Source organism: Cyanistes caeruleus, chromosome 19 (assembly GCF_971803275.1).
Source record: "Cyanistes caeruleus chromosome 19, bCyaCae1.hap1.1, whole genome shotgun sequence".
Classification (NCBI taxonomy): Eukaryota; Metazoa; Chordata; class Aves; order Passeriformes; family Paridae; genus Cyanistes; species Cyanistes caeruleus.
Window position 1 is genome coordinate 1,724,642 of NC_141719.1, and position 19,902 is coordinate 1,744,543.

At 56.9% G+C, this 19,902-nt stretch overlaps 1 protein-coding gene across 3 annotated transcripts in view; it reads left to right on the forward strand.

Annotated features, from left to right (window-relative positions):
- The first annotated feature begins 9,566 nt into the window (after nucleotides 1–9,566).
- Nucleotides 9,567–19,902, forward strand: part of MYOCD (myocardin) — a 216,381-nt gene continuing 206,045 nt past the window's right edge. For all 3 annotated transcript variants that reach the window (XM_086857363.1, XM_086857365.1, XM_086857366.1), the window contains exon 1: nucleotides 9,567–9,708. The gene's annotated coding sequence lies outside the window, so the exon portion shown is untranslated. The remainder of the gene's footprint in view (nucleotides 9,709–19,902) is intronic.

Here is a 19,902-nt window from a genome sequence, read left to right on the forward strand (position 1 = left end):
AACCCAGCTGCAGCGATAGCATCAGCCAGGCCACAAGAGAGATTTAAAAGTAATATCCCGACAGGCCCCACAGACAGGCAAGGGAGGATCCTTATCTTTGGGATTTTCCCAAGGTGATACCGATGCTTCCCTTTGTTTGCTGTGTATTCCACTGATTATCATCATCCCCTGGAGGCTGGGGTTTATTAGAAGAGCAGGTTTACACACAGATTAAAGACAGCACACGACAATATGAAGAGTTTGGTGTGTCAGTGGCTCATAAAGATAACCAGTCTGATCAAGATGAGAAGCAAAACTAGTGGAAAGAAGATCTTGAGGGTGAAGCAATAACCACATGATGCTGGTCCCAGGCATAGAGAATCCCCCAAAGACAGCAGGGATCAAGAGAGAACCCTCTGAGGGACAGGTCTGGGAGCCTGCCAGAGGCTGCTCATGGCTTCCCAGAGATGGGGACATCACCCTGAGCCAGGAGGGCACGCAGCCAGAGCTGGGGCTCAGTGCACACTCCCTCCACACAAAACTGGAATAGCTGCAGAGTGTGGGCAGCTCACAGCCTCTCCCTGAAGGTGCCCCAAGGCCTGCCCCATCACTGGACAGGACCCTGCCACCGAGGAGTGAAAGTGAAGGTCAGCATCACCTCAACACAGCAAGGACATCCCTGCAGGCACAGCATGACCTTGGGACATGGATACTCCAGGAGGCTGTCCCAGACCCCCTTTCCCACTGACCTTTGGGCCAGACAGCTCCTGGCCACCCTGGCAGCCCCTGAGAGGCAAGTCCAGCTGATGGAAACTGCACACAATGGACTCCCAAATGGACCAGTGGCTGGAGCATCGTGCCCAGGATGCAGAAGGCATGCAGGGGGTGACCTGGGAACTTGTGTGAGCATCCCTAAGCCTTTCTTTGGAGTGAGCTGTGTCTGCACCAATTTTATACAGCCCCCAGAAGGGTGTGATATTGTTCAATTATCCCTAAAGCTTCTCCTCTAACATCCCTTGGACATGGAAATGCACAAGTGAGCAAAGGTTCCTGGGTGAGCCTTGAGAATTCCCAGATTCCCTTCTGAGTAAGAAGTGACAAAATCCCCACGTGCCCAGGTGGGTGATGGTGAGCCTGCAAAAGGGGCTGTGTGGGACAGCAGGAGGGTCTCACAGAGGGTCCCCTCTTTCTCAGCATTGCAATTTACAGCTCTAAAACCTCAAAGGATTTACATTTAACTCTGCTCTGCACAGCCCCAGGGGTGGATTTACCTTGCAAACCTGTGGTTCCTGAGGGATAACTGCAGTTACCAATGTCATGGAGTAATGGGGAACAGACAGGGAATCCAGGAGGAGAAAGCAATTTGACAATGCTTCTTTTGCCAGAAAGGATTTGAATGGAGATTGTGGGTAGGATTACCTAAAGAGGTGAGCTTTCAGGTGGCTCATCCCTCAGATTAGTGACATTTAGCAGAAAAGGTCTTGTTTCTCAGCAAGTACTTGGCAGAGGAATGGGGAAATTCTCAAAAAGTGGCAAGGGACATGAGAGGCACTGCCTTAGCCAGAAAAACCTTCCAAAAACCCCCCCAAAAATAAATATGCAAATATACAGGCAACTAAATGAGAAAGATTCATTAGGCCTCAGAAATACCTGAATTTAGAGTGATTTCAGGGAGCCAACAGCAAGGTGTAACCCAGGGAGCTTCATTAAAGAAGGGTTTACTTTTCTTATCTTCAATCTGCCCCAGCTCCCTGGTCCTGTGTCTGCCGGAGGAGATGTCTGGATAAACCTGGTCCCTGCAGAGCCCAGTCTCCCTCTCCCAGTCCTCCCAGTGCAGGGATATTTCTTTCTGCTCATTCAATAAAAGAAAGGTAAACACCCCACACCCAGTTGCAGTGGCCTGGGATTATTTTCAGTATCGCCTGTCAAAGTACAAATTAAATCAATTCCTTTTTGTTCGAGGAGGAATGAAATCCTTCTCTGAAATTTGCTCTTTGCCCCCTGCCCACGGTTCACAAAAACCCAGACGGTGTCACCCAGCTGGAAGCCGCAGGTTTGAGGTGAGTTCAGTGATTCCCCTGCCCCGGTGCGGTCCGGGATCCCCGGTGCGGTCCAGGATCCCCGGTGCGGTCCGGGATCCCCGGTGCGGTCCAGTCCCCGCGGGGTCGGGGGCAGCCCTTGCCCGGTGCCGCCGGGGCTGTCAGCTCCCCCCGTCCCGTCCCGTCCCGGAGCGGCCCCGGCCGGCCGGGATGCCCGGGGCACCGCGGGGACGGGAGCGACGGGCCCAGCTGCGGGCTGGGCTCTGGAGGGACCGGGTGGATGCGGGGATGTGGTGTCCGGGCACGGTTCCTCTCCGTCCCGCAGCCCATTCCCGCAGCCCGGTCCCACAGCCCATTCCCCATTCCTACAGCCCATTCCCCATTCCTACAGCCCATTCCCCCATTCCCCCATCCCGTTCCCCCATTCCCCATTCCCCATTCCCCATTCCCCATTCCCCATTCCCGCACTCCCCATCCCGTTCCCCATTCCCCATTCCCCATTCCCCATTCCCCATTCCCCATTCCCCATTCCCCATTCCCCCATCCCATTCCCCATTCCCCATTCCCCATTCCCCATTCCCCATTCCCCCATCCCATTCCCCATTCCCCATTCCCCATTCCCCATTCCCCATTCCCCATTCCCCCATCCCATTCTTCATTCCCCATTCCCCATTCCCCATTCCCCATTCCCCATTCCCCATTCCCCATTCCCCATTCCCCCATCCCATTCCCCATTCCCGCACTCCCCATCCCATTCCCCCATTCCCCCATCCCGTTCCCCATTCCCCATTCCCCATTCCCCATTCCCCATTCCCCATTCCCCATTCCCCATTCCCCCATCCCATTCCCCATTCCCCATTCCCCATTCCCCATTTCCCATTCCCCATTCCCCATTCCCCATTCCCCATTCCCCCATCCCGTTCCCCATTCCCCATTCCCCATTCCCCATTCCCCATTCCCCATTCCCCATTCCCCCATCCCATTCCCCATTCCCCATTCCCCATTCCCCATTCCCCATTCCCCATTCCCCATCCCGTTCCCCGTTCCCCGTTCCCCGTTCCCCGTTCCCGTTCCCGTCCCGCGGGCGCTGCAGGGCCCGGGCCCGGCCCTAGGTGGCACCGCGACACCGCCGGGACCGCCGGGGGGTGAGGCCGGGGCAGCCCCGCCGGGTCCCCGCAGCCGCCCGAGCCCCTCCTGTCCCTCCGGCCACCCGCTGGTGTCCCGCTTTCCCCCGCTGCCCCACGGCCACCTCCCGGGCTGTCCCTGCTCCTGCCCTGTGTCCCCGCTGTCCCTGCGCCCCCGTCCCCTCCGTGCTGTCCCCGGGCTGCTCCAGGTCGCTGCCCAGCGCTCGCTGCTGCTCCGCGCTCAGCCCTGTCCGCAGAACCCGGCCGCTCTCTCCATCCCACCCCCGTCCCCTGACTGCCTGTCCCCTGCCCTCGGTGCCGCCTTTAGCACCCCCAGCGCAAATCCAGGCTCCCAGGAGAGCAGAGCCAGCTCTGCAGCGGCACAGGCGGGGTCTCTGCCCCTCGGGGTGCCCTGTCCCCCTCCGGTGCAGCGGTCGCTGCGGTGCAGCAGGCTGGGACATGCCACCCTGCCCCACTGAGGATGGCACCTTGCCAGGAGCCCAAGCTGCTGCTGGGTTTTCACCAGCTCAGCCGTCCCAGAACTCGCATCACAGGGCCTGGAGGCTGCTGCTTGATGTGGGCAATTGCTGGCAATTAAAGAGGGCCATGGGGCATTCAGGGAATGCATCCCCCCCATTCCTCCCTGGCAGAGCGATCCCCCACGGAGGAGCAGTGGGCTTCCCTCCACTCTGAGCTCCAGCCCTCTCCCCATCCCGCTCCTCATGTGGCTTGTGTGTCACAAGAGCAGATCCCTTCAGGACCTCCTCCAGAAATCAGAGCTCAGGATTTACCCTGGGCTTTCCCCAGCAGCTGAGATGGGCCTGGAGAGTGGTGCAGGGACAGAGGGACAGCCCAGAGCTGGGCTGTCCTGGCAGAACCAGCCCCTCTCAGTCCCAGGTGGGCTCAGTGATGCCAGACCCCCATGCAGAGCCGGGATCCCACCTCTGCTCAGAGTGGTCCCTGGGTATGAAGCTGCTTCCCCTCACTCCCAGTCATGCCATGAAACAAACTGGAGAGGGCACACGGTTCAGTGGGTGGCTGACAGTTCACCCTTGACACAGAGCTCGTTTCACTCCATCCCCCTCCTCATTTATTTATGGTCCTTCAATTGCAGCGTGGCTTCGCCCTGATGGACGGCGTTTGCACATGTTCCTCTTATCCAGAACATGGGGCTTTGCAGCTTCTCTATTTACTGTAATTTTTAGCTCAGACACAAGCAGAACTCCCACCCTGTCTGGGCGTCTCAGTGCAGAAAACAAGACTAAACTATTTTGGGATGTTTTTCCCTTTTCCTCATACTTGGGTGCTTTCCCATGTGGCTAAGTCTTCGGAGCCTCGGGGAGGGTGAACCTGTTTCACACACCCCTGAGAGCTGCCTCTGACCCCTGCACACACTTTGACCCCCTCCTCTGACCACAGGCATCTCCCACTCATGGCAGCTTCATGCTCTGCTCGGTTTTCCGAGCTAGGAAATGCATCCAGTGTCAGGGATGAGCTGAGAGCACAGCGGATGGGAACGAGCCTCCCAGGCTCCATCCTCACCCTCCTCCTTGTCACCTTGTCTGGTCACACCTCCTCAGGGTGCCCAGAATGCTGTGTACTGCTGCCCCAAGACAAGGAGGGGACACGGCTTTGGCTCTGTTTGCCTGGCAAATGTGGAAAAGAGCCTGGAAAATGCCCCTTTGCCTCCATCACTCCCATTTTAGTCCCACTGGGTGGCACCCGCCGGGGAAAGGCCGCCAATGTGCGAAGCTTCCCCCCTCCTGCCTCTGTCACAGCCAAGGGTCTCTCCATTGAAGTTTACTTTAAGGTCTAATAAAATTTCCAAACTGGAAAAATCTTTATGCAGAGGTTTGCTTTGTTTAAAGGAAGAGGACCATAAAGATAAAGCCTTGCCTGCCCGCTGCTCCCCTCCCGCTGCCCGGGCGAGGGGCCGCGGCTCAGCCCTTCCCTCCCAACCCGGCTGCGGCCGGAGGAAGAGCTTGTTTTCCTAACGAGAAGTTTGAAGATTAAAAGGGGGAAAAAATCAGCCATTTGGAATCCTCTACTGACGCTGCAAATACCCTCGTTAATAGATATGTCTCGTTTTGTTACCTCATTTTAATTAATCACTAAACAAAGACAGCTGCCAAATTTTGGCTCTGGCTTTGAGCCTACAACTGACTTGGAGCCCTTGAAAAATAGACTATTTATGGTGCCTGGGCTTAAAGCTTAAATTTCTTGTATAAACTTTACCCTTCCTAAGAATAGCGTGGGGAGAGCATTGCCGGCCCCATAGACGGTGCCCATGCCCCCATCCCCAGCCCAGTGTGGGCAGCAGTGGGGCCAGCAGGGATTGGGGTCCCTCAGGCTGCTGCCAGCCCCATCTCACAGCACAGGAGCAGCTGCAGCAGTTCCAGGGTGTCCCTCAACAAGTGCTGGCCCTGTCATCCCCACACAGGCAGGTGCCACCACCAAGGGAGGTGCCTGATTCCCTTTGCCAAGTGGGAATTATGCACAGGGCAGAGCATCCCGGTGCAGGAGGGCATCCCTGTGTCCCTAGGGCTGGCTGGGTGCCTAAGGGAAGTGTTTGTACCCCAGACATGCAGTGTGTGGCGTGAAGAAGTTATTTCATGTTTTAGGGCATGGCTGCTGCATCCAACCCTGCCACTGCCCCCGTGGGATGGGGCTCTTGCCTCTGCTTCATACACACCCCAAATACCAGAGCCCTGGGATTCTGCACCATGGTGGAGCTGCTTGGGCTGCCTACAGCAGGGACACGAGGCTTCTGTCTCTTCCTTTGGAAGCTTGGCATTTTTATTATGCTTTGTTTTATTTGTATATTTTTTGTTTCTTGTTTGGAGTATCCTGGGGAAAAGCTTCAGCTTGTCCTTCCCCATCCCTTCAGATCACAGGCAGGGAAGGAGCTTTCCTGGGGGACTGGGGCTTGACATTGCAGGAGGAGCAGCCCCAGCACAGACTTTAGGCTGCCAGGTGATGTTCAGGGGATGGATAGGCTGAAGCAGGGGCTGTGCTCTTTGGCTGCTGTATGCCCTCTCAAGGCTGCTGCAGAGCCCACTGTCCTCGCTGCTGGCCCTGGGTGAGTGCCTGCACCCCCCACACCCACCCCCAGCATTCGGTGGTGTTGCATATTCAGTGTCATCCTGAGCCCTCCCGAGAGCTCTCTCCTTGCTCACAGGAAGGGCTGAAACACCCCTGTGGGGTCCCAGCACTGCCAGCTGGGACTTTCCTGGCCACATCACTCACACACCTCACCCGGGTGACCTGGTGGCTTTGGGTAGTGCCACAGCCCCGGCAGGCCCTGTGCTTTGGCAGTGGGGTCACCCCATGGCCCTTTGTGGGATCCTGAGCCTGGAGAGATCCCGGCTGCTGGGCTGGGCTGCTCAGTGAGGATGTGCCGAGATGATCCATGATAAACCAGGTGCATTCAGCGAGCATCTGCCTGGGCTCAGGGCACAGAGTCAGGCCAGCTGCTGGGCAGGGGACATTTGGCACTTCCAGCACCTCAGGAGCAGTGGAGATATAAGGGCTGTGAGGAGAAATCACCCTGCATGGCTGCTGGCCACATCCCTGAGCTCCTGAGGGTGGGGTTCCCCCAGAGCTGCACTGGTGCAGAGCAGGACTGAGACACTGCCTGTGTCCATGTCCCTGCCCGTGTCCATGTCCCTGCCCGTGTCCATGTCCCTGCCTGCATCCTTCCAGCTGTTCCATGTCCATCCCACTGCCTGTGTCCATCCCGGTGTCCATCCCCTGTCCCGTGTCCATCCCGGTGTCCATCCCGGTGTCCATCCCGGTGTCCATCCCGGTGTCCATCCCCTGCCCGGTGTCGGTCCCGTTCCCTCGGGGCAGCGGCTCCCGCTGCCGTGTCCCTGCTGCCCGGGAGGGAGCAGAGCCAGGCTGCAGGACGAGCTCCTCCAGCTGCAGCCGGGAACCCGCAGCTCATATTTCACCCCGCCAGCAGGTCTCCCACTCGGGTGACACCGAACGCGTGTCACACGCGCTGGAGGCACGGGCTGCCGGCCCCCGCCCGCCCACACAGCCGCGGATCCTGCAGCCGTCTGCTGCTCTCTGGCTAAAATAAACTGTGCTGCACAGCCGGCACAGCGCTGCTCGGGGCTGCGGGGGACGGAAATCCGCGCAAAGCCCAGGTGGTGTCAGCACCTGCTTGGATCCGGGGCGCTGCCACATCCGAACGTCCCTCACCAGCGCCCCGGGACAGCCCTGGTGTCCCCACGGTGGCACTGCGCACCCAGGTACAGCGCTGGCCGCTCGGTGGCATTGCCCAGCCCGTGCCTGCCACCTCCGTGCCACCCGCTGGTGGCCCCAACACGCTGGTCCTGACAGGCAGAGCTGAGCCCCTCTGCTGTGGCTCGTTCCAGCTCACAGCTCTGATGGGATAAGCTCGCCGGCTGTGGGGCTGGCAGGGAGGAGATGCCCCTCTGGCCCGGGGTGTTTTACTGCTGCCAGCACACAGGGCTTGCTCTGGAAGCTGCCCCTGAGCCCACCCTGCAGAGCTCCCTCTCCTCCTCACCCTGGCCTGGCTGCCACAGCTCTGGTGTTGCTGCCCCAGCCAAGCTCTCGTGGCAAAGGTGTCCTGAAGATCTCCCTCTGCAAGGGTCTTCTGCCAAAAACTCTGGTGTCCTCCGTGGGCTGGGGCAGTGGGGAACAGTGGATGGCTTGGGAGGAACCTGAGGGAAGTGTGAGGTGTTCCTGTGCCCACTCCGAGCTCTAAGGACAGCAGCTTAAATAAGAACACAGGTGCTGTATTGGTACAGAAACTTATTAATACAAAAACTCTCACCTCTCCACCCCGGAAATGTCACTGTTCCCCTTTTTGTGCCTGTCCTGAAACTCTCCTGCCTCCAAAGGACATTTTGTACAGACTGAAGTACAACACATGTGTGTGCAAACACACCATGGGCAGAGCTCTCCTGGGCAGTGTCTGGATGTGACACTAATGAACCTTCCACGGGGACCATTGTGTCTGTCTCATTATTGCTGTGGGCCCTTCTGGGGCTCTGGCTCAGGTCTCTCCTACACCAGGAGCTGCTTTGCCAAAAGGACTTCACTTACAAGCTGCAATGTAAACAAAGCCGGTGGGAGCGGGGATTTATGGCAGAGCTGGAGAAGGGCTGGTGGAGATCCCCCAGTGTCTGCCTGGCCAGTGGCTGCTGCACGGACCAAAGGGACGTGTTTGTTAGTGTGAACAGCAGGTTCGCCGGCGGGTGAGTTTACAGCGGGCTGGATATAAATAAATAGAAGGAAAAGGACTTTCCCTGCCCGGGGAGTGGCATCCTGCCCGCCCAGGGAGGGCTGCCTTTGGCCTGGATGCTGGTTGGAAGAGGGATTTGTTTCCAGGGACCTCCCTTCTGGTGTCAAAAAACCTACAGGGATTTTAAAAAAAAAAATATTTTGGAGGGGCAGGGCAGGGTGGAAGGTGGAGAGGGAAGGAGACTGCCACCGGCGCTGTCCCCAGCACCACAGTGGCACTGGGGACACAAGTGGGTGGACATCATTCTGCTTGTTCTCAGTGAGGAGAAAGCACTGGGGATCTGCAAGTTGAGAGCAGAAGGCTCCAGAGACACCTTAAAGCCCCTCCCAGAGCCTAAAGGGGCTCCAGGAGAGCTGGAGAGGGACTTGGGACAAGGGATGGAGGGACAGGACACAAGGAATGGCTTCTCACTGTCAGAGAACAGGTTTAGGTTGGGATATTGGGAAGGAATTATACTCTGGGAGGGTGGGCAGGCCCTGGCACAGGGTGCCCAGAGCAGCTGTAGCTGCTCCTGGATCCCTGGCAGTGCCCAAGGCTTGGATGGGGCTTAGAGCAGCCTAGGACAGAGGAAGGTGTCCCTGCCCATGGCAGGGAGTGGGATGGGATGGGCTTTAAGGTCCTTTCCAACTTTTAAACACTCCTATGGTTCTCTGTGCCCCTTCCTTCAGCTCAGCATAGCCAGCCCTCCCAGTTTCATCCAAGCAGGGGCACTTTGCAGTGCCAAGGAGTTCCTGCTCACCCCGACTGCCCTCCCTGAGCTAAGGAAATACCCAGCACACTCTGAGTCCGGCAGGGACTGACCCATAACTCACCACCCCTGGCTGGGGTCCTGCCCCACTCCTCAGTGCCAGGGCACAGCTCCTCAGGTGCCTCTGCTCCCCTCTGCCAGCTCACAGACACTTTGTTGGGGTGCAGAGAGACTGGGGGGAGGGGGTGGTGCTGCCCCCTCCCCAGGCAGCCCCGGGACAGAGTGTGCCCCGGCTGGGGCTGTGCCAGGAGGGGACAGCAGCAGCAGAGGCGCTCGGGCAGCTCTCCCGGGAGGCCCCGTCCCCCGCCTCTGCTCCGCGGGCTGCAAGAAGTTAATTTATTTTTGGAAAAGCAGCTCGCAGAGTTTGTCTAATTCCACCCGCACCAGCTCCGTTCACTCTATTTTAAACCAGTTCTTACTGTGCTTCAAGTTTATAAAACACAATCAGTGCTCCCTGGTCAAAGCAGCCCTAACCCGCGGAGCAGGCGAGGAGTGGCAGAGCAGCATCTCCTCCAGGACGCTCTAGCTCAGCCGAAAAGCCCTCAGGTAATTAATTAATGCTTCCTACTTGGTGTTGGTGTGTCCTGCGGCCGGGCTGCTCACGGTGACACCGCTGTGCGGTGACAGCTTTAGGGACACGAGCACAGCCGGGCATCGCTGATGCTCCCGGGCTCTTTGGGACCTCAGTGGCACCTGGCAGGTTGTGGGCTACAGAGGGATCTCCGAGGAGCCTGCTGCTTCCTCAGGAGCGGGCAGGAGGAGCATTTGGCACTGGGGAGAGAGGAGCCCCACAAGGCAGAGGTGCTGCCTGTGCACAGGGTGGATGGTGCTGATGGGCCGCTGAGCTTCCTGAAGCTTCTCCCTGTGCTGAGGCCATTTGGACGCTGCTCTGGTGGTTTCTGTGACACGGTGGGTGCCCCCCAGCAGCTCAGCTGGGCGGTGGCACCCTGGTTTTAGTCCCCGTGCTTTGCCACCAGCGTGTCACGGCCCCCTTAACTGTGGAGGGTGATGGTGCTTGCACCAAATACCCAGTGTTTAACTCAACTTCTCAGTGACTCACCGCTGCAAGCCACAAAAACTGTTTAGAAGAAGCTCCCGGCATCTCTCACACGCAGAAATCCAGGGCATTTATGGAGCGCTTTGTTTCTATTACATGAATTCTTCGCGAAACGCTGCCAGTCAGAAGGCACTGATGTCATTTGCTGAAGCGCTCGGGGGAGGTTTGTCAGCCTTGTGCTGGGCTCTCTGGTGTCTCGGGGTTAAAGCTTTCGAAAGCAGCGCCTTGGCAGCCGCAGCCGGGACATTTCCAGTGGGGATGGTTGGGCTGAGGAGCGGGAAGGGCGGCAGAGCTGCCCCAGTGCTGCCTCTGAGCATCCTCCTCCTCACCCCAGAGCCCACAGGGCACGCACAAGGGTTTTGGGGAAAGGGAGGGCTCAGGGTTCAGCGCTGAACAGAGCCGTCTGTATCCTGCTTTAGCGCTTCTTGTTGCCTCTCATCATTTGGGGAAAACACCCCAAAAGGCAGAAAAATTTAAAGCGCCTTTTTTAGGACCGCATGAGGCGATCTCGCCTATAAATGTCGTTTGTCAGATGGCCCCGGGGGCAGCAGCAGGAGGTGACCCCAGGTCCCCCTGTCCAGTGCTGCTCTCTCTGCTCTGTGTATTGTGGTGGTCCAGCTTGGAGGGGAAGGGAAATGCGGTTGTTGTGTGGAGCGTTCAGGCTAAAAATAGTTTCCCTCTCGTGCTCCATCTGAATGGGCAGCCACATATGACTGTACATGGATTTGTCTCATAGTCCCGTTTCAGTGTAAGAGACAAAATATCTTAGTTATGGCTTTGTTCTTCAGCTAACAATGGGTAGCTAAAAATATCCGACTTTGTTCCACTCAATAAAGTTCTCTCAAGGGGAGACACTAACGTTACATTTTTGCCAAATCCATGTAAAACACAGCCAAAGAAAATGCACATTTTTGCCAACAGCTTTTCATAAAACATGTAGCTAGCAGAAAGCTCCGCGCCGTGCGGCTGTGCAGCATCCCGGGACTCCTGGCTGCCTCGCTCCCCGGGAGCATCCGAGGAGGGCGAGGCACATGGGGCTTCCTCCCACCCTCATCCTCCTCTGGCCACGCTCCCCGGCTGCCAGAGCGTTCGGGCACGGGGCGAGGCGCTGCTGCCTGCTCGTGCCTGGCAGAGGGCGATTGCCCCTCCTCTGCCAGCTCTGGCTGCTTGGTGGTCGCTGTGGTCTCGCTCCAATTCCCTTATTTCCCGTCTGATGGCAGCCAGGGCTGGAGGCTGGCCCTGTCCTGCTGTGCAGGCGCAGTGCTGGTGTTTGTGAGGAGCCTGGCACGGCTGCTGCCGCGCTCCCGCAGCCTGACAGCCAAGAGGAAACCAGCAGAGACCTCACCGAGCTGGCACGGGCCCTGTGGAGAGGGAGATGGACTCTCCTGCTCTCATCCCCATCTCCACAGAGAATCTCTCCCTCCCCTCTGAGTCCCTGGTGCTTTTTTTCCCAGCTGCAAAGCCAGGACCTGCTCCCAGAAAGGCTCAGGGAGGCAGGAGAACATCCCTTGCTGGCTGCGTGTGGAGACCAGCCTGCCCCGTGGGTGACAGTGCCCACTGGGCAGAGCAGAGCTGGGTGACCCAGCTGAGGGAGCCTCTCTTTGTAAGTCAGGGCTGGTCTGGGTGGGAGAGCACTTTGCTTTCCTGGTGTGGAGCAGCTGGAGCTCCATTTGGGTTGGGCTGCACAGCTGCCCAGCAGGTGCTGCCTGAGTGGGACCAGCTCTTGTTCTCCTTGTGCCCTGCACTGGGAAAAGTGGCTAGGCTTCTTCTGCCTTCCATGGGACTGGAGATTCCCAGGTTTTTTGTCTCTCAATCATTTCTGTAGCTCTTCCCTGAACCCATTCTCATTTCCCAGCATCCCTCCTGCTTGTAGGCAATGAATTCCCTCGTCCTGATGCCTCCCTCTGTGCTGTGTTTGCTCTCCAAGCCAGTGTCGGGCCCAGAGCTCCAACTCCATCATTTTCACTGTGTGCCCTCCTGCAGCTTCGTCCCCTCGCTGCTTCTCTCCAGGACCACTCCACTTCTCGTGTGCCTGTGCTGAACCCCACTGGAATTCAGGCAGAGACATTCCAGAGGAGCAGGGGAGGTGTGGGTGTTGTGGCAGGAGCAGTGTCCTGTGCCTGGGGAGTTGGTTTGGTGCTGGTGAGCAGCTGAGGCTGCAGATGGAGGAGGGACACAGGCCAGGGGGACGTTGTGTGGCTCTTCCACACCTCATGGCTGCATCAAACCTCCCTCTGCCTGGTGGTTATCCCACTCCTCCACCAGCCCTGGCGTGCAGGACCTGTCTGTGCCGGAAAGGCTGAGCTCCAAAGGTGGGATGCCCACCCCAAGTGTGTTTTCTTGGGAAGAAGACGCAGCCCGACGTGATTCATGCATTGTTTGCTGCTGCAGCATTCCCGGAATGTACCTGCTTTATTTCTTGGCTTTCTTGCCTGTGACTGGAGAGGAGCTCAGCTCGTGCACGGGGGTTTAGATGACAGAGATCCAGCCCTGATCTCAGGCTCAGGGGTGCCTTGCAGCAGGACAGAGCCCCCGAGCTGGCGGGACCTGCTGGGGGTTCGTTCCAGATGTGACATGTTTGTGGCAGGGCTGTGTGTCCCTCCCCACCTCTGAGCCCTCGGCAGGCACAGACAGGAGAGCTCAGTGATGCCCCAGTGATGCACAGCACGGTGGGGACATCACTCATGGTGATCCCCTGTGGGCCCAGCAGCACATCCCCGAGGAGGATGGGTGGTTCAGAGATGCAGCACAGACCCCCACACCCAGCAGAGCAGCGGCAGGAGGCACCAGACTCCTCTGCCAGCCTGTTCCCCTGCTCCTCCACAGAGCTGCACCTCCCCAGCCCAGTGCCTGCCCCCAGAGCAGCAGCCCTGCCCTCCCTGCCCTGGCTCCCACCCTGCACAGACACACTGTGCTCAGGGAACAGCCCCAAAGCCCCCTGCCAGCCTCCTGCCACGCTCTCCTCCAGGGCCCAGCCCACCCCCGGGACTCTGAACCACACCTGCCAGGTTCCTGCAGGATTCTCTGGCCACTGCCCTGCCTGTGTCCATCTCCCAGAGGCAGGCAGGCACCAGCCTGGGCTGTTGGCACTGCCCTGGAGAAGGCACCAGGGAAGGGCACAGACTGTCAGGGGGCTTTTCTGACTCACGTTGATTTATGGCCCAACCTCAAGCCAAAAAATTCACCCTTTTTGCACAGGCGTTTTTGGAGCAGATGCAGAGGGCTTATCAGCTGTCCCCAGGGATGTCCTGGCTCTGGAGCCTGTTGTGACAGTGTGACAGCAGCCTCAGGACGGGGCTCTGGGGTGTGGGGTCTGCTGAGGCTCTGCAGGGCTGGCAGTGGGACTGGGCTGCTGCTGGTGCTGGGGGTTGTGTCTCCCCTCCAGGCAGAGCTCTGCCCCGTGGGGAGCAGCCAGTCTCCCAGGAGGATTGGTTTTGGTGGGCCATCTGCCCATCACCCTGCAGGCTGTGACTCCTGGAGCAGCAGGTGTGGGATGAAGGAGCAGCAGGTGCCTTTGCAGAGCTGTCAAGGAGTAAAATGAACTAAAATAAAGTCCAGGCTGCAGGGAGCAGCCCAGCCTGCTGCACCGCAGCCCCTCCAGCTCCTGCTCTTCCCTGGCTCTATCACAGCCCTGTGCCAGCAGCAGGACACCTTGGGGTGCCAGGAGCTCCTCTCTGGGAGCCACAAAGCAGCTGTGGCACCTGCACAGGTCTGCACAGGACCCGTGGGACAGAGCAGGTGCCCAGGGAGGTTCCTCACCCTCTGTCTGTCCCTCTGTCTGTCCCTGGGGGCTGTGCTCAGGCAGAAGGGAGGATCTCACCTGGCACCGTGTATCTCAGAGTATCACCCAGCCCCCAGGCAGGCTCTGACAGGGGGCTGGCCTCTCTCTTCTGCAATGTTAGCGACATGAAAGGTGTCCCCTCTGTCTGGTAGTCTCCATTCCCACTAAACATGGGAAGAGGATGCTGCTGTGAGCTCCCTGTATGATTACCTGGCACCCTGCAGTGCTCCTTGTCGCCCTGGCAGAGCTCCTGCCAAGCCCTTGCTGCTCTCCGGCAGTGCCAGCGTGGGGTGGGGATCCCTCCTGTGTGCCCTGTGCCCAGCCTGTGCCCAGCCCCACATGCAGCAGCTGCTGGGGCTGCCTGGGGCACAGCAGCCGTGGCTCTGCCCTGGGAAAGGCTGAGCCAAGGCAGCAGAAACCTGCAGCATTTCCCTCGGGCTGGTTCTGGTTTGGCTCCTGCCTTCCCCAGGGCTGTGCCCACCGTGCCAGCCACACTCCCCTGAGCCCTGGGAGTTGTCACCCGAGTGCAGCATCTCACACCCAGCATCTGTGGCACCCCAGACCAGCCTCCAGAACTCTTCTCTCCTTACAATTTTCTAATCCTTTTAACTGCAGGGCTGCTTTTATCCTTTATGTGATTTTTCACATATCAAATCTTCCCCATGTGCTGCTCTGGCCACTGGAGGGGAAGAAAGCAGAGTGGCTGAGGCCTGTTGAGGGTGACATTCTGGGCTGCTCTCACTTCAAAAGGCTTCTCTGCACCTGGGTGAGTTTGTGAGCAAGGAGGTTCAGGCTCAGGGGAGAGGGGCTGTCAGAGTGTTGGAGTCAGAGGCACGGAGTGTGTGCCCTTATCTCTGATACCTGGCTCTGACATCCAAGAAAACACTGAATTTCATATAACACCCTGAAAACAACTGTTAAAATTAAATAGAAAAACTAAAAGTGTTAAGTGTATAGATTAGAAAGTTTTCTTAAGTCACTGTGAGAAAAAGTTAAAATCTGGAGTTTAAGTAGTTTAGAGAACAGAAGACAAGATGGAAGATTCAGGGTGTTGTCTCTTGTCCTTCTTTCTGCTTCATCTTCTTCTTCTTGAGGTTTTTGGGTAGTAGTGGGTGATTGGATAGAGAATGCTGCAGTGCAGCGCACAGGTGTTGGGTCATTGGGTCATTAAGAAAAATAATTTACTTGGCATCTGTTAATTGGGTAAATGGACATATAAAAGACCTTGAAGAAGTTCTTTGTTAGCCATTTTGCACCTTTCTATCTCAGTGCACTCAGCTCCTTGTGCCCTGTATCCCTGTAATGCTGATAAGAGAAGAGTAAACAACCAAGTCTGAACAGGAGAAAACTGCCTCTCTCTCATCAATCTCAGTCCAAGGGGGAAAAACCCAAGCACAAATGTCCCACCAAGACATCAGAGCAGGTCATTCTGCAGGCTCTGACACGGCCCAGCACCTGTGGGATGGGGCACAGGGACTTTGTTTAACCCCCAGCAGAGGCACACAGCGCCTTGTGTCCGACTCCTCATTTGCACTGCGAGTAACAATAACGTGCCTTTGCTGCTGACGGTGTGAGATTTGCTCCCAGCTCAGGAAATGTTCCTGGGAAAGTCTTTTCCCTCCCAGTGTTATCAGGAGAGGCACGAGTCCCTTCTGAAGCAGAAGGATGAGTAACAACTCCCCGGAGATGCTGCGGAACAGCCCCGCAGGGATGCGAGCTCCAGCTCAAAGGATCCCGCTGCCTTCTGTCCCTGAAGGCTCGCAGGGCCCCATTTCTGCCCCACAAACATCACGTAGGCATCGCCACGGTGGCTGTCATCGCCCTCCCGAGGAGCTGTCCCAGCACGCAGTACCCAGCCCTGGCCCTGGGGCTGAGAGATTGCTCCTCGCCTGGGGATCAGCCCTTGGAGCATCCTTGTGCCTTGGGCTTCATCCTCCTCTCCATCCCTGTGCCTTGGGCTTCATCCTCCTCTGCATCCCTGTGCCCTGGGCTTCATCCTCCTCTGCATCCCTGTGCCCTGGGCTTCATCCTCCTCTCCATCCCTGTGCCCTGGGCTTCATCCTCCTCTGCATCCCTGTGCCCTGGGCTTCATCCTCCTCTGCATCCCTGTGCCCTGGGCTTCATCCTCTGCATCCCTGTTCCCAGGGCTTCATCCTCCTCTCCATCCCTGTGCCTCAGCAACAGCAGCAGGGTCACCTCCCACACCCAGGGCTGAGCAAAGCACAACTCCCCTACAGGGACACCATCTGCTGTGGTCCCAAATGGCAGCCCTGTCCCTTTTCCCTGTCCCCTTCCCCTGTCCCCTTCCCCTGTCCCTTTTCCCTGTCCCCTTCCCCTGTCCCTTTTCCCTATCCCTTTTCCCTGTCCCTTCCCCTGTCCCTTTTCCCTGACATTGCTGTTCCCAGGACCTCTCATCTCCCTGGGCTCAGCCCAGGTGAGCCAGAGCTTGGACTCAGGAGCTTCCTGCTGCCTTATCCGAGTCCAGGCTGGTGGGAGGTGCCTCAGGTGGGACACAGCAGTTACCAGATACATCCTCAGGCAGCGTTGGGAGCCCCCCTGCCCGCCAGCCCTCTGATGCTGGGACAGAGAGTGCTCCGAGCAGTTAACCCATGGCACTCAGGGAAAACAGATACGGGATGTCTAAGCCTGGAGTGGGAGGCAGCAGCTCCTTGGAGGAGTGTGGGATGTGCCAAGAGCCCTGGTTTTGCACTCCGTGGCTGTTCAAGAGTCGTGACACCGAGTGCTGGCTCTTCCCTGGGGGATTCTGCCCCGTGCAGGGCTCGGTGGGACCTGCTCCCCTGTGGGGCCACGCACGCCCTGCCCGCCCAGCTCCATTTGTCACCAAGAAATTTAACTTTCTGAAGCCCACAAGCTTGCTAAGAATAAACTTAATAAATTAGCGAGCATATTTAAAGTGCAGTACTGCTCGCTGATCTGGCATTTTAATCTACTCGTGAAACTATCCAGAGTGTTTGCTCAGCGTGTGGCCAAGTTCTGAAATATTTGCATGCTGCTATTGTCAGTACATCTTCTGACCCTTTGCAAAAGGATGGCAGGAGGAGTGAATTTATAAGAATCTTCCACTGGCGAAGGTAGCGGGGCCGTTCCTGCTAACACACTCAGAGTTATCTCCCTGAGATCATCTTCGCCTGCCGTTCCAGCGTGGTGCATGAGATCCTTTTAAACAATGCAGCTGTGGTTTATGTCCTCCAGGGCTCCATATCCTCTTCAGTGACACACATTCCTTGCAGGTCAGTTGTAAAACATGTTGGGTGCTGGCACACGGGCAGCTGGAGCCGGAGGAGCTCGTTCCACCAGGCTGGCCTGGCCTCTGCAGCCCCTGCCCTGCTCCTCCCAGGGGCCTCGTGCAGCCCAGGTGAGGCTCAGAGCTGTGTGCAGGGCTCCAGCAGCTGCTCCTCTGTCACACTGTGTTAGGAATGGTCAAGCATGACTCTCTGGCTTGGGTGCAAAAGAGAGCAAGTTTTATTCTAGATCTTCTTTTATAGACAGCTCTGAGTAGGTCTGAAAAGGTAAAACTCTCAATGGTCGTGAAAACAGCACATCACCATCACTGGACAGTTGGAACAACACCCCTGACTGTTTCTTACAAGTAAACAAGGAACAAACAACACCTGCAAAGGTTGTTTTCCCTCTCCATGGGCTGCTTGGATTCCTCTCTATGATTTCTCAGGCCAGAGTGAGAAAGTTGTGCCTTAGTTTCACACAGACGCTGCTCCCTGCCTGATCTCTTGCATCCAGCATCCCTACTGCTCCTCCTCCAATCTTCTCCAGGGGTGGCTTTTCTGCAAACCACCTCCTTCAGCAGCTCAGGAGTGTTTGCAGAGATGGACCTGATGGACCAGAGCAGGATCTGCAGATGTGGCTGGGCTTCTTTCTGTGGCCAGGCCATGCCCTGCAGGCATCATCTACAGCTCTGCAGTCCACACACATCTCCTGGGGCTGCCTTCACCGTGAGCAGGATGTTCAGACACTCCCAACTGCTGGGCTCTGAGGCACTGGAAAGATTTCATGGAATCCAGGAGTCCCTGGTGGCCACTTTTGCTGTTTTTGGGTAGTGGATTGGCTGCTCTCATTTGGCTATTGAGCGCAGGCTGTGTTCCTTCCTGGTGCCACTCACTGGCTCTGAAGGCTGTGCCTCTCACCCAGGTGGGGAGAGGGACAAAACAGCCTGTCCCCACACCAGGAGGCCTCCCATTCCTCCCAGAGTTTCTGGAAAATAGTTTTCTGGGCAATTCCTGGCATGCCATGGAATGTGGATAACAGCAGCTCCTGCCATGCCTGGGGTCCCAGCAGAGCTCAGGCACCAGCTCAGAACCTGCAGGTGATGTTGTAGGAGCAGCTGGGCAGGTGCAGATGGCATGGTGTGAGCATCTGGGAAGGTGGGAAGGAGGGAAGGAAGGAGGGAGGGAGGGAATAAGCAGGTGGGAGAAGATGTCATGTGGCGAGTTCTGTCTCTCTCTGATCCCAGCACAGGCAGGAGCTGGAGCTGCTGGGGAGAGCCCAGAGGAGGCTCCAGGGTGAGCAGAGGGATGGAGCAGCTCTGCTGGCAGGAAAGGCTGGGAGAGCTGGGATTGTCCAGCTGGAGAAGGGAAGCTTTGGGGTGATGAAATTGTGGCCTTACAGGACCTGAAGGGAACCCACAAGGGCTTGGAATGACAGGACAAGGCAGAATGGCTTCACACTGACAGAGAGCAGGTTTAGATTTGATATACAGAATAAATTCTTCCCTGTGAGGATGAGAGGCCCTGGCACAGGTTTCCCAGAGCTGCTGTGGCTGTCCCTGGGTTTTTGGCAGTGCCCAAGGCCAGGTTGGGCAGGGCTTGGAGCAGCCTGGGACAGGGGAAGGTGTCCCTGCCATGGCAGGAAGGTGGAACAGGGTGGGTTTTAAGGTCCCTTTCAATCCAATCCATTCTATAACTCTGTTGTTCCATGAAGCTGAGACACTGAGGTGTTTGTGTGGCTGATAATCTGTCCCTGGGAGTGTGGCTGCAGAAGCTGCTTGTGCAGTGACCCAGGCCACTCTGCAGCAGCCATCTGGCTTCTCCATGTGTTTGTCTCACCACCCCAGTGTCGACACAGATGATGTAATATATTTCCAGATCATTGATAAGGCTGTTGAATAGCCCAGGGCCCAGCCCTGACCCCTGGGGAGCTGTTTCCCCCCTCTGGATGTGGAGTTCCCACTGAGAATCGCAGCTGGGACACCCCACAGTCAGTTTTTAATCTATTAAATATGGCCCGTGTTGCTTGGGCATTGTTCTGGTTTCTTCACCAAAATGTAACCAGGGCAATCCCCTGCAGCAGTCTGAGTGTGTTACACCAGTGTAATAAACAGCATTTTATCCATCCAAATTTCAATTTCAGGCAAAAGGTGAGCCTTAGTTTGATGTGTTCTGTTTTCTGTGTGAGTTAGCTTTAATCACATTTCTCTCACCTGAATTTTCAGTCTGTGGCAGCCTTGGGAGGGGCTCAGAGATGATGCCCAGCCCCTGCAGCTCCTGATTCAGCCAAATTAACCCTGCTGAACAGATTTCTTCTGCAGCTGCTGACTGCTCTGCTGCATGCATCCCAAGTCTAACACAGCCCACAGCCTCACCAGAGCTATAATTATTCCCTTTACACTGACAGAAGTTGCTGCTCCTTCGCTCAGATTTGCAGCCCGCACGTTGTCCTCGGCTCTTGGCTTTTCTTATCAGCTTTCTACAGCTTCTCACTTCTCATTCATTATTATCAGTTTCCACTTTCTTAAGTTATATATGGTTTTCTTATTTTTCACTGTTGTCTTCACTTCCCTCACGAGCCAGAGTTGTCTATTTTTTTAACCAACGTTGCCTTCTTTCTCAATTGTGGGATTGTGGTTTTGGGGCAACGCGTAAAATGT